This window comes from Oncorhynchus masou, chromosome 16 (genome assembly GCF_036934945.1).
Source record: "Oncorhynchus masou masou isolate Uvic2021 chromosome 16, UVic_Omas_1.1, whole genome shotgun sequence".
Taxonomy (NCBI): Eukaryota; Metazoa; Chordata; class Actinopteri; order Salmoniformes; family Salmonidae; genus Oncorhynchus; species Oncorhynchus masou.
In genome coordinates this window covers 34941570-34955432 of record NC_088227.1, presented here as the reverse complement: position 1 = coordinate 34955432, position 13863 = coordinate 34941570, and positions in this window count along the sequence as shown.

The following is a 13863-nucleotide window of genomic DNA, read 5'->3' as shown; positions in this document are numbered from 1 at the left end:
TATTGAGGGGCACCCTTTTGTCCCTCAGAACAGCCTCAATTCGTAGGGTCATGGACTCTACAAGGTGTTGAAAGCGTTCCACAGAGATGCTGGACCATGTTGACTCAAATGCTTCCCAGAGTTTTGTGAAGTTGGCTGGATGTCCTTTGGTCCACCACCCATTCTTGATACACACAGGAAACTGTTGAGCATAAAAAACACAGCAGCATTGCAGTTCTTGACACGTGTATAGCTAGTATCAGAGTGGCCTATTTCAATCCCAAAGAGAACTATACCACTGAGAGGGTCTTTGACTGTCTTGGTCTATGTCCAACATTATTGTGTTCAGAATGAGGAAGCTGTATAGGAAGTCCGGAATCAGCCGAATGTACCAAAGTGGACGTCGGACAGGTGGGGACATTTTCTTTCCCTTCAACACACCACCAGTATGTCTGTGGAATCAGAAACGTTTCTGCTGAAGAATGAGTACACAGGCTATAGCTTACATTTCACTGAAGCGCGTTTGGTACCAGGGCCAGGGTGCAATACTGCGCCTTGGCGGTAAGACAATACAAACTTGGGATGTGTAGTTTTTCTGCCGTCGCACAGAGGTATTGTGTTAACACCGGATGGGGGGAGGTACTACTGACCCTGCGGGTGGGGAGCGGCGAGGGGGGGAGAGACGGGAGGGGAGAGAGACGGGAGCGGTGAGGTGAGGGCAAAGCTAAGGGGAGAGGAGAGAGAGAGAGACAGATCGGGAGAGAGGTCAGGGGAGAGACGGGAGAGAGGTCAGGGGAGAGACGGGAGAGAGGTCAGGGGAGAGACGGGAGAGAGGTCAGGGGAGAGACGGGAGAGACGGGAGAGAGGTCAGGGGAGAGACGGGAGAGACGGGAGAGAGGTCAGGGGAGAGACGGGAGAGACGGGAGAGAGGTCAGGGGAGAGACGGGAGAGACGGGAGCGGTGAGGTGAGGGCAAAGCTAAGGGGAGAGGAGAGAGAGAGAGACAGATCGGGAGAGAGGTCAGGGGAGAGAGGTCAGGGGAGAGACGGGAGAGAGGTCAGAGGAGAGACGGGAGAGAGGTCAGGGGAGAGACGGGAGAGAGGTCAGGGGAGAGACGGGAGCGGTGAGGTGAGGGCAAAGCTAAGGGGAGAGGAGAGAGAGAGAGACAGATCGGGAGAGAGGTCAGGGGAGAGATGGGAGAGAGGTCAGGGGAGAGACGGGAGAGAGGTCAGGGGAGAGACGGGAGAGCTGGTTGTCTAGGTATTGATTGAAAGGAAAACCAGCAGACACTAGGCCCTCCATGGAATGAGTTTGACACCCCTGTTCAAAGCTCTCTCTATTTTCTGAAGTAGCATCCACGGACATATTATGGGCTGTAACTTGTGTCCCTCTGTCCTCAAACAGTAGTGTTACTGCAGCTAGTGTTACTGCAGCTAGTGTTACTGCAGCTAGTGTTACTGCAGCTAGTGTCACTGCTGCTAGTGTGTCACTCTGTCCCCAAACAGTAGTGTTACTGCTGCTAGTGTTACTGCAGCTAGTGTTACTGCAGCTAGTCTTACTGCTGCTCGTGTGTCACTCTGTCCTCAAACAGTAGTGTTACTGCAGCTAGTGTTACTGCAGCTAGTGTGTCACTCTGTCCCCAAACAGTAGTGTTACTGCAACTAGTGATACTGCAGCTAGTGTTACTGCAGCTAGTGTTACTGCAGCTAGTGTTACTGCAGCTAGTGTTACTGCAGCTAGTGTTACTGCAGCTAGTGTTACTGCTGCTAATTTTACTGCAGCTAGTGTTACTGCAGCTAGTGTTACTGCTGCTCGTGTGTCACTCTGTCCTCAAACAGTAGTGTTACTGCAGCTAGTTTTACTGCAACTAGTGTTACTGCAGCTAGTGTTAGTGCAGCTAGTGTCACTGCTGCTAGTGTGTCACTCTGTCCTCAAACAGTAGTGTTACTGCAGCTAGTGTTACTGCAGCTAGTGTTACTGCTGCTAGTGTTACTGCTGCTAGTGTTACTGCAGCTAGTGTGTCACTCTGTCCTCAAACAGTAGTGTTACTGCAGCTAGTGTTACTGCAGCTAGTGTTACTGCAGCTAGTGTTACTGCAGCTAGTGTTACTGCAGCTAGTGTTACTGCTGCTAATTTTACTGCAGCTAGTGTTACTGCTGCTCGTGTGTCACTCTGTCCTCAAACAGTAGTGTTACTACAGCTAGTGTTACTGCAGCTAGTGTTACTGCAGCTAGTGTTACTGCAGCTAGTGTTACTGCAGCTAGTTTTACTGCAACTAGTGTTACTGCAGCTAGTGTTACTGCAGCTAGTGTCACTGCTGCTAGTGTGTCACTCTGTCCTCAAACAGTAGTGTTACTGCAGCTAGTGTTACTGCAGCTAGTGTTACTGCTGCTAGTGTTACTGCTGCTAGTGTTACTGCTGCTAGTGTTACTGCAGCTAGTGTGTCACTCTGTCCTCAAACAGTAGTGTTACTGCAGCTAGTGTCACTGCAGCTAGTGTTACTGCTGCTAGTGTTACTGCAGCTAGTGTTACTGCAGCTAGTGTGTCACTCTGTCCTCAAACAGTAGTGTTACTGCAGCTAGTGTTACTGCAGCTAGTGTTACTGCAGCTAGTGTTACTGCAGCTAGTGTGTCACTCTGTCCTCAAACAGTAGTGTTACTGCAGCTAGTGTTACTGCTGCTAGTGTCACTGCAGCTAGTTTTACTGCAGCTAGTGTTACTGCTGCTAGTGTTACTGCTGCTAGTGTCACTGCAGCTAGTGTCACTGCAGCTAGTGTCACTGCAGCTAGGTGTTACTGCAGCTAGTGTTACTGCAGCTAGTGTTACTGCCCTAGTGTTACTGCAGCTAGTGTTACTGCAGCTTGTGTTACTGCCCTAGTGTTACTGCAGCTAGTGTTACTGCACTAGTGTTACTGCAGCTGTGTGTTACTGTTGCTAGTGTTACTGCAGCTAGTGTTACTGTTGCTAGTGTTACTGCAGCTATTGTTACTGCAGCTATTGTTACTGCTGCTAGTGTTACTGCTGCTAGTGTTACTGCTGCTAGTGTCACTGCAGCTAGTGTCACTGCAGCCATTGTTACTGCAGCTAGTGTTACTGCTGCTAGTGTTACTGCTGCTAGTGTTACTGCTGCTAGTGTTACTGCAGCTAGGTGTTACTGCACAGGTGTTACTGCACTAGTGTTACTGCTGCTAGTGTTACTGCTGCTAGTGTTACTGCTGCTAGTGTTACTGCTGCTAGTGTTACTGCTGCTAGTGTTACTGTTGCTTGTGTTACTGCAGCTGTGTGTTCCAAACCTCTGGCCTACTTCACCTGCAAAACAATGGCAGGAATAAGCAGCTGCAAATAATCCTATAATCCACACATGCAGCACAGCCCGGGCAAGATTAAATAGGCCAGGAAGCCGGAATAATGCACTCTACTTTGAATAACATCAACCCCAAATACGCCTAATGGTCTAACAGGAGAAGGAAAATAAGAAATGGGGACAAAGCGTTCTAATAGGGGAAAGAGTAGTAGAGTATAAATGTTTTTATTCAATTTCTTTGTTCTTTTCTCTGCCGTTGTCATTTCCCAACTATGAACGACCATGTGATGTGGAAATGGTGGCGGATGACAAAAGAGGAAAAGCCTAAACGTGATGATGCCTTTGGGAAGTGTGTGGTTGTGATTCCACGTAGAGGTGTGTGTGTGTGTGTGTGCACGTATGTGTGTTTTACTGCCGAGATACTCCGCTTGACATCATCTCTCAATTCCTCATTTGAGTGGGTTATTGAAGCCCTTTGGTGCACCGTCTGCATAGCTCAGAGTGGGTGAGTGTGACTCTATTTACTGTCCGGGTAGTGGCTGGTATGTGCTGCTGCCTGCATCAATGAGGCCCCTCCACTTGGCTCCAACATCCACCCTCCATAGCAGCTGGTACTGGGAGAGTCACCATGCTGTCCCCTCTGTATCAGCTGGTACTGGGAGATTCACCATGCTGTCCCCTCCATAGCAGCTGGTACTGGGAGATTCACCATGCTGTCCCCTCCATAGCAACTGGTACTGGGAGATTCACCATGCTGTCCCCTCCATAGCAGCTGGTACTGGGAGAATCACCTTGCTGTCCCCTCCATAGCAGCTGGTACTGGGAGATTCACCATGCTGTCCCCTCCATAGCAGCTGGTACTGGGAGATTCACCATGCTGTCCCCTCTACTTCCGGCGCCGACAGAGATGGCCGCCTCGCTTCGCGTTCCTAGGAACCTATGCAGTTTTTTTTTTACGTGTTATTTCTTACATTAGTACCCCAGGTCATCTTAGGTTTCATTACATACAGTCGAGAAGAACTACTGAATATAAGAGCAGCGTCAATTCACCATCAGTACGACCAAGAATATGACTTTCGCGAAGCGGATCCTGTGTTCTGCCTTTCACCCAGGACAACGGAATGGATCCCAGCCGGCGACCCCAAAAAAAACGACTTCGTAAAAGAGGGAAACGAGGCGGTCTTCTGGTCAGACTCCGGAGACGGGCACATCGTGCACCACTCCCTAGCATTCTTCTCGCCAATGTCCAGTCTCTTGACAACAAGGTTGATGAAATCCGAGCAAGGGTAGCATTCCAGAGGGACATCAGAGACTGTAACGTCCTGTGCTTCACGGAAACATGGCTCACTGGAGAGACGCTATCTGAAGCGGTGCAGCCAACGGGTTTCTCCACGCATCGCGCCGACAGAAACAAACCTTAGCCTTATGGCTAACGAGACGTGGTGTGATCACAGAAACATACAGAAACATACAGGAAATCCTTCTGTTCACCTGATTTAGAATTCCTCACAATCAAATGTCGACCACATTATCTACCAAGAGAATTCTCTTCGATTATAATCACAGCCGTATACATCCCCCCCCCAAGCAGACACATCGATGGCTCTGAACGTACTTTATTTGACTCTTTGCAAACTGGAATCCATACATCCTGAGGCTGCATTCATTGTAGCTATAGTATAGAGAAAAAGTAGAATCTCAATTCAACGGCCCAGACACAAGAGGTATGTGGCAGGGTCTACAGTCAATCACGGATTACAAAAAGAAAACCAGCCCAGTCACGGACCAGGATGTCTTGCTCACAGGCAGACTAAATAACTTTTTTGCCCGCTTTGAGTACAATACAGTGCCACTGACACAGCCTGCAACGAAAACATGCAGACTCTCCTTCACTGCAGCTGAGGTGTGTAAAACATTCAAACGTGTTAACCCTCGCAAGGCTGCAGGCCCAGACGGCATCCCAGAAGTGCATTGAGAGACTAGTCAGGTACCATTTCACCTCCACCCTACCTGACACCCTAGACCCACTCCAATTGGCTTACCGCCCAAATAGGTCCACAGACGATGCAATCTCAACCACACTGCACACTGCCCTAACCCATCTGGACAAGAGGAATACCTATGTGAGAATGCTGTTCATCGACTACAGCTCGGCATTTAACACCATAGTACCCTCCAAGCTCGTCATCAAGCTCGAGACCCTTGGTCTCGACCCCACCCTGTGCAACTGGGTACTGGACTTCCTGACAGGCCGCCCCCAGGTGGTGAGGGTAGGCAACAACATCTCCACCCCGCTGATCCTCAACACTGGGGCTCCACAAGGGTGCGTTCTGAGCCCTCTCCTGTACTCCCTGTTCACCCACGACTGCGTGGCCACGCACGCCTCCAACTCAATCATCAAGTTTGCGGACGACACAACAGTGGTAGGCTTGATTACCAACAACGCCGAGATGGCCTACAGGGAGGAGGTGAGGGCCCTCGGAGTGTGGTGTCAGGAAAATAACCTCACACTCAACGTCAACAAAACTAAGGAGATGATTGTGGACTTCAGGAAACAGCAGAGGGAACACCCCCCTATCCACATCGATGGAACAGTAGTGGAGAGGGTAGTAAGTTTTAAGTTCCTCGGCATACACATCACAGACAAACTGAATTGGTCCACCCACACAGACAGCATTGTGAAGAAGGCGCAGCAGCGCCTCTTCATCCTCAGGAGGCTGAAGAAATTCGGCTTGTCACCAAAAGCATTCACAAACTTCTACAGATGCACAATCGAGAGCATCCTGGCGGGCTGTATCGCCGCCTGGTACGGCAACTGCTCCGCCCACAACCGTAAGGCTCTCCAGAGGGTAGTGAGGTCTGCACAACGCATCACCGGGGGCAAACTACCTGCCCTCCAGGACACCTACACCACCCGATGTTACAGGAAGGCCATAAAGATCATCAAGGACAACAACCACCCGAGCCACTGCCTGTTCACCCCGCTATCATCCAGAAGGCGAGGTCAGTACAGGTGCATCAAAGCTGGGACCGAGAGACTGAAAAACAGCTTCTATCTCAAGGCCATCAGACTGTTAAACAGCAACCACTAACATTGAGTGGCTGCTGCCAACACACTGACTCAACTCCAGCCACTTTAATAATGGGAATTGATGGGAAATGATGTAAAATATATCACTAGCCACTTTAAACAATGCTACCTAATATAATGTTTACATACCCTACATTATTCATCTCATATGTATACGTATATACTGTACTCTATATCATCTACTGCATCTTTATGTAATACATGTATCACTAGCCACTTTAACTATGCCACTTTGTTTACATACTCATCTCATATGTATATACTGTACTCGATACCATCTACTGTATCTTGCCTATGCTGCTCTGTACCATCACTCATTCATATATCTTTATGTACATATTCTTTATCCCCTTACACTTGTGTGTATAAGACAGTAGTTTTGGAATTGTTAGTTAGATTACTTGTTGGTTATTACTGCATTGTCGGAACTAGAAGCACAAGCATTTCGCTACACTCGCATTAACATCTGCTAACCATGTGTATGTGACAAATAAAATTTGATTTGATAGCAGCTGGTACTGGGAGATTCACCATGCTGTCCCCTCCATAGAAGCTGGTACTGGGAGATTCACCATTCTGTCCCCTCCATAGCAGCTGGTACTGGGAGATTCACCATGCTGTCCCCTCCATAGCAGCTGGTACTGGGAAATTCACCATGCTGTCCCCTCCATAGCAGCTGGTACTGGGAGATTCACCATGCTGTCCCCTCCATGTCTTCTTCTGGTACTGGGAGATTCACCATGCTGTCCCCTCCATAGCAGCTGGTACTGGGAGATTCACCATGTTGTCCCCTCCATAGCAGCTGGTACTGGGAGATTCACCATGCTGTCCCCTCCATGTCTTCTTCTGGTACTGGGAGATTCACCATGCTGTCCCCTCCATAGCAGCTGGTACTGTGAGATTCACCATGCTGTTCCCTCCATAGCAGCTGGTACTGGGAGAATCACCATGCTGTCCCCTCCATAGCAGCTGGTACTGGGAGATTCACCATGCTGTTCCCTCCATAGCAGCTGGTACTGGGAGATTCACCATGCTGTCCCCTCCATAGCAGCTGGTACTGTGAGATTCACCATGCTGTTCCCTCCATAGCAGCTGGTACTGTGAGATTCACCATGCTGTTCCCTCCATAGCAGCTGGTACTGGGAGATTCACCATGCTGTTCCCTCCATAGCAGCTGGTACTGGGAGAATCACCATGCTGTTCCCTCCATAGCAGCTGGTACAGGGAGAATCACCATGCTGTCCCCTCCATAGCAGCTGGTACTGGGAGAATCACCATGTTGTCCCCTCCATAGCAGCTGGTACTGGGAGATTCACCATGCTGTTCCCTCCATAGCAGCTGGTACAGGGAGAATCACCATGCTGTCCCCTCCATAGCAGCTGGTACTGGGAGAATCACCATGCTGTCCCCTCCATGTCTTCTTCATCCCAGGGGGAAAGGGAAACAGAAGGGGTTGTAGATGGAGGGAGAGGAAAAGTGAAAAGAGAGGAGTTAAGAGGGAGAGGAGAGATGGGGAAGGGGAGAGAAGATAGATGGGAGAGTAGATAGATGGGATAGGGAAGGGGAGAGTAGATAGATGGGATATGGAGGGGGAGAGGAGATAGATGGGATAGGGAGGGGGAGAGGAGTTAGATGGGATAGGGAAGGGGAGAGTAGATAGATGAGATAGGGAAGGGGAGAGTAGATAGATGGGATAGGGAAGGGGAGAGTAGATAGATGGGATAGGGAGGGGGAAAGGAGATAGATGGGATAGGGAAGGGGAGAGTAGATAGATGGGATAGGGAAGGGGAGAGGAGATAGATGGGATAGGGAAGGGGAGAGTAGATAGATGAGATAGGGAAGGGGAGAGTAGATAGATGGGATAGGGAAGGGGAGAGGAGATAGATGAGATAGGGAAGGGGAGAGGAGATAGATGGGATAGGGAAGGGGAGAGTAGATAGATGAGATAGGGAAGGGGAGAGTAGATAGATGGGATAGGGAAGGGGAGAGTAGATAGATGGGATAGGGAAGGGGAGAGTAGATAGATGGGATAGGGAAGGGGAGAGGAGATAGATGGGATAGGGAAGGGGAGAGGAGATAGATGGGATAGGGAAGGGGAGAGTAGATAGATGGGATAGGGAAGGGGAGAGTAGATAGATGGGATAGGGAAGGGGAGAGGAGATAGATGAGATAGGGAAGGGGAGAGTAGATAGATGGGATAGGGAAGGGGAGAGTAGATAGATGGGATAGGGAGGGGGAGAGGAGATAGATGGGATAGGGAAGGGGAGAGGAGATAGATGGGATAGGGAGGGGGAGAGGAGATAGATGGGATAGGGAGGGGGAGAGGAGATAGATGGGATAGGGAAGGGGAGAGTAGATAGATGGGATAGGGAAGGGGAGAGTAGATAGATGAGATAGGGAGGGGGAGAGTAGATAGATGGGATAGGGAAGGGGAGAGTAGATAGATGAGATAGGGAGGGGGAGAGTAGATAGATGGGATAGGGAGGGGGAGAGTAGCTAGATGAGATAGGGAGGGGGAGAGTAGATAGATGGGAGGGGGAGAGTAGATAGATGGGATAGGGAAGGGGAGAGGAGATAGATGGGATAGGGAAGGGGAGAGGAGATAGATGAGATAGGGAAGGGGAGAGGAGATAGATGGGATAGGGAGGGGGAGAGTAGATAGATGGGATAGGGAAGGGGAGAGTAGATAGATGGGATAGGGAAGGGGAGAGTAGATAGATGGGATAGGGAGGGGAGAGGAGATAGATGGGATAGGGAAGGGGAGAGTAGATAGATGGGATAGGGAGGGGGAGAGGAGATAGATGGGATAGGGAAGGGGAGAGTAGATAGATGGGATAGGGAGGGGGAGAGTAGATAGATGGGATAGGGAGTGGGAGAGTAGATAGATCGGATAGGGAGGGGGAGAGGAGATAGATGGGATAGGGAAGGGGAGAGGAGATAGATGGGATAGGGAAGGGGAGAGTAGATAGATGGGATAGGGAAGGGGAGAGGAGATAGATGGGATAGGGAAGGGGAGAGTAGATAGATGGGATAGGGAGTGGGAGAGTAGATAGATGGGATGGGGAATGGGAGAGTAGATAGATGGGATGGGGAAGGGGGGAGTAGATAGATGGGATGGGGAATGGGAGAGTAGATAGATGGGATGGGGAAGGGGGGAGTAGATAGATGGGATAGGGAGGGGGAGAGTAGATAGATGAGATAGGGAGGGGGAGAGTAGATAGATAGGATAGGGAGGGGGAGAGGAGATAGATGGGATAGGGAAGGGGAGAGGAGATAGATGGGATAGGGAGGGGGAGAGTAGATAGATGGGATAGGGAAGGGGAGAGGAGATAGATGGGATAGGGAAGGGGAGAGTAGATAGATGGGATAGGGAAGGGGAGAGTAGATAGATGGGATAGGGAAGGGGAGAGGAGATAGATGAGATAGGGAAGGGGAGAGGAGATAGATGGGATAGGGAAGGGGAGAGGAGATAGATGGGATAGGGAGGGGGAGAGTAGATAGATGGGATAGGGAGTGGGAGAGTAGATAGATCGGATAGGGAGGGGGAGAGGAGATAGATGGGATAGGGAAGGGGAGAGGAGATAGATGGGATAGGGAAGGGGAGAGTAGATAGATGGGATAGGGAAGGGAGAGGAGATAGATGGGATAGGGAAGGGGAGAGTAGATAGATGGGATAGGGAGTGGGAGAGTAGATAGATGGGATAGGGAGGGGGAGAGGAGATAGATGGGATAGGGAAGGGGAGAGGAGATAGATGGGATAGGGAAGGGGAGAGTAGATAGATGGGATAGGGAAGGGGAGAGTAGATAGATGAGATAGGGAAGGGGAGAGTAGATAGATGGGATAGGGAAGGGGAGAGTAGATAGATGGGATAGGGAAGGGGAGAGTAGATAGATGGGATAGGGAAGGGGAGAGTAGATAGATGAGATAGGGAAGGGGAGAGGAGATAGATGGGATATGGAGGGGGAGAGGAGATAGATGGGATAGGGAAGGGGAGAGTAGATAGATGGGATATGGAGGGGGAGAGTAGATAGATGGGATAGGGATGGGGAGAGGAGATAGATGGGATAGGGAAGGGGAGAGTAGATAGATGGGATATGGAGGGGGAGAGTAGATAGATGAGATAGGGAAGGGGAGAGTAGATAGATGGGATAGGGAAGGGGAGAGTAGATAGATGAGATAGGGAAGGGGAGAGTAGATAGATGGGATAGGGAAGGGGAGAGTAGATAGATGGGATAGGGAGGGGGAGAGTAGATAGATGGGATAGGGAGGGGAGAGTAGATAGATGGGATAGGGAGGGGGAGAGTAGATAGATGAGATAGGGAAGGGGAGAGTAGATAGATGGGATAGGGAAGGGGAGAGTAGATAGATGAGATAGGGAAGGGGAGAGGAGATAGATGGGATAGGGAAGGGGAGAGTAGATAGATGGGATAGGGAAGGGGAGAGAGATAGATGGTATAGGGAAGGGGAGAGTAGATAGATGAGATAGGGAAGGGGAGAGGAGATAGATGGGATAGGGAAGGGGAGAGTAGATAGATGGGATAGGGAAGGGGAGAGTAGATAGATGGGATAGGGAGGGGGAGAGTAGATAGATGGATGGGAAGGGAGAGTAGATAGATGGGATAGGGAAGGGAGAGTAGATAGATGGGATAGGGAGGGGGAGAGTAGATAGATGGGATAGGGAAGGGGAGAGTAGATAGATGGGATAGGGAGGGGAGAGTAGATAGATGGGATAGGGAAGGGGAGAGTAGATAGATGGGATAGGGAAGGGGAGAGTAGATAGATGGGATAGGGAAGGGGAGAGTAGATAGATGGGATAGGGAGGGGGAGAGTAGATAGATGGGATAGGGAAGGGGAGAGTAGATAGATGGGATAGGGAAGGGGAGAGTAGATAGATGGGATAGGGAGGGGGAGAGTAGATAGATGGGATAGGGAAGGGGAGAGTAGATAGATGAGATAGGGAAGGGGAGAGGAGATAGATGGGATAGGGAAGGGGAGAGGAGATAGATGGGATAGGGAAGGGGAGAGTAGATAGATGGGATAGGGAGGGGGAGAGTAGATAGATGGGATAGGGAAGGGGAGAGTAGATAGATGGGATAGGGAAGGGGAGAGTAGATAGATGAGATAGGGAAGGGGAGAGGAGATAGATGGGATAGGGAAGGGGAGAGGAGATAGATGGGATAGGGAAGGGGAGAGTAGATAGATGGGATAGGGAGGGGAGAGTAGATAGATGGGATAGGGAAGGGGAGAGTAGATAGATGGGATAGGGAAGGGGAGAGTAGATAGATGGGATAGGGAAGGGGAGAGTAGATAGATGAGATAGGGAAGGGGAGAGGAGATAGATGGGATAGGGAAGGGGAGAGTAGATAGATGGGATAGGGAGGGGGAGAGTAGATAGATGAGATAGGGAGGGGAGAGTAGATAGATGGGATAGGGAAGGGGAGAGTAGATAGATGGGATAGGGAAGGGGAGAGTAGATAGATGAGATAGGGAAGGGGAGAGGAGATAGATGGGATAGGGAAGGGGAGAGTAGATAGATGGGATAGGGAGGGGGAGAGTAGATAGATGAGATAGGGAGGGGGAGAGTAGATAGATGGGATAGGGAAGGGGAGAGTAGATAGATGGGATAGGGAAGGGGAGAGGAGATAGATGGGATAGGGAAGGGGAGAGTAGATAGATGGGATAGGGAAGGGGAGAGGAGATAGATGGGATAGGGAGGGGGAGAGTAGATAGATGAGATAGGGAGGGGGAGAGTAGATAGATGGGATAGGGAAGGGGAGAGTAGATAGATGGGATAGGGAGGGGGAGAGGAGATAGATGGGATAGGGAAGGGGAGAGGAGATGGATAGATGGAGGAGAGGAGATGGATGGATGGGGTAGGGGAGAGGAGCTAGATGGGGTAGGGAAGAGGAGAGGAGATAGATAGATGGGTTAGGGAAGGGGAGAGGAGATTGGGGGAAGGGGAGAGGAGGTAGATGGGGTAGAGGAGAGGAGAGGAGATAGATGGGGTTGGGAAGAGGAGATAGATGGGGTGGGGTAGAGGACAGGAGATAGATGGGGTAGAGGAGAGGAGATAGATGGGGTAAGGAAGAGGAGGGGAGATAGATGGGGTAGGGAAGAGGAGATAGATGCCGTAGGGAAGAGGAGAGGAGAGATGGGGTAGGGGAGAGGAGATAGATGGGGTAGGGAGGAGGAGAGGAGACAGATGGGGTAGAGGAGAAGAGATAGATGGGGTAGGGAAGGGGAGAGGAGATAGATGGGGTGGAGGAGAGGAGATAGATGGGAAAGGGGAGAGGAGAGAGATGGGGAAGGAAGAGTGAGGGAAGGGGAGAGGAGATAGATGGGGTAGGAAGAGTGAGGGTAGAGGAGAGGAGATAGATGCAGAAGGAAGAGTGAGGGTAGAGGAGATAGATGGGGTAGAGGAGAGGAGATAGATGGGGAAGGAAGAGTGAGGGAAGGGGAGGCGGGCTAAATTAGTGTCTACTATCCACAGTAATGACAGATGAGAGGATGGGTTTTCCTCCTCCATTGCTGCAGAAGGAAACCACTTTATTATGAATCACAACCTCAGTGCAATTCACAAAACTAAATGACTATGCTACAAAATCTGAGACACAACCGCTGCACGATAACCATAATGCACTGCACCTCAAGCGTACAGTACTCCCACTACCCAAAGTACCCCCCTCTAAGCCATCTCCTTTTTGACAACAGCCCTTCTCCTCCCCCTGTGCATCCTGGGTAACAACGGTGTGCACTTCCAGGTGTCAGCAGAATGCACCGTGGGTTGTCACAGCAGATATTGTCATGGTGTGACGCAATGGCCGCCTCGACTGACCTCCAAACTCCTGTGTCAGCATGACAACCGGGGAACATGTCACACCGTGTGATATGTCCAGTGCCAAGACGAGGAGGACAGTGCTGGCCCAGCAAAGTTTTCCCAGAGCAAAACAGACGATAATAAACAGCACTTTGTCTTATGAAAAATGTTTTGGGTTTTGTGCTTTTGTTGTTTGTCCAACTTTAAGTTAAATCTTGTGAAACCTTGTCAAAATAGATCCTATCTGTGACAGGAAACCATTAAGAGCCGTCAGCGAATCTTATCACTATGGTGGCGCGTTGCTAGCGCTGACACAGCATATTTATGTATGTTGCGTGTTGTTTCTCTTTGTAAAACATTTTGCCTTAGTGTAATGGAGGTGGTTCTGATCCACACTCATGTGATGATGTGTAACCTTGCCTGAGGCCTGAAAACCTGTGTTAGCTCCCAAAGCTAATGCCTAGGCTTTAGCTCCTTGGGCTAACACAGTATTACAGCATGCAGGAGACCCAGGTTTCAAACCAGTAGTCTGTCACATTGTGAGCTTGTGACGTTCATTCTAACTCCTGACTCAGGCCAGAACAGTATGAACAGATCTCAGAGACACGGGAAAGCATCCTCCCTCTAAGGACCCTAGTGGTCTCTGATAGAGAGGGGGCCGAAAGATATACCA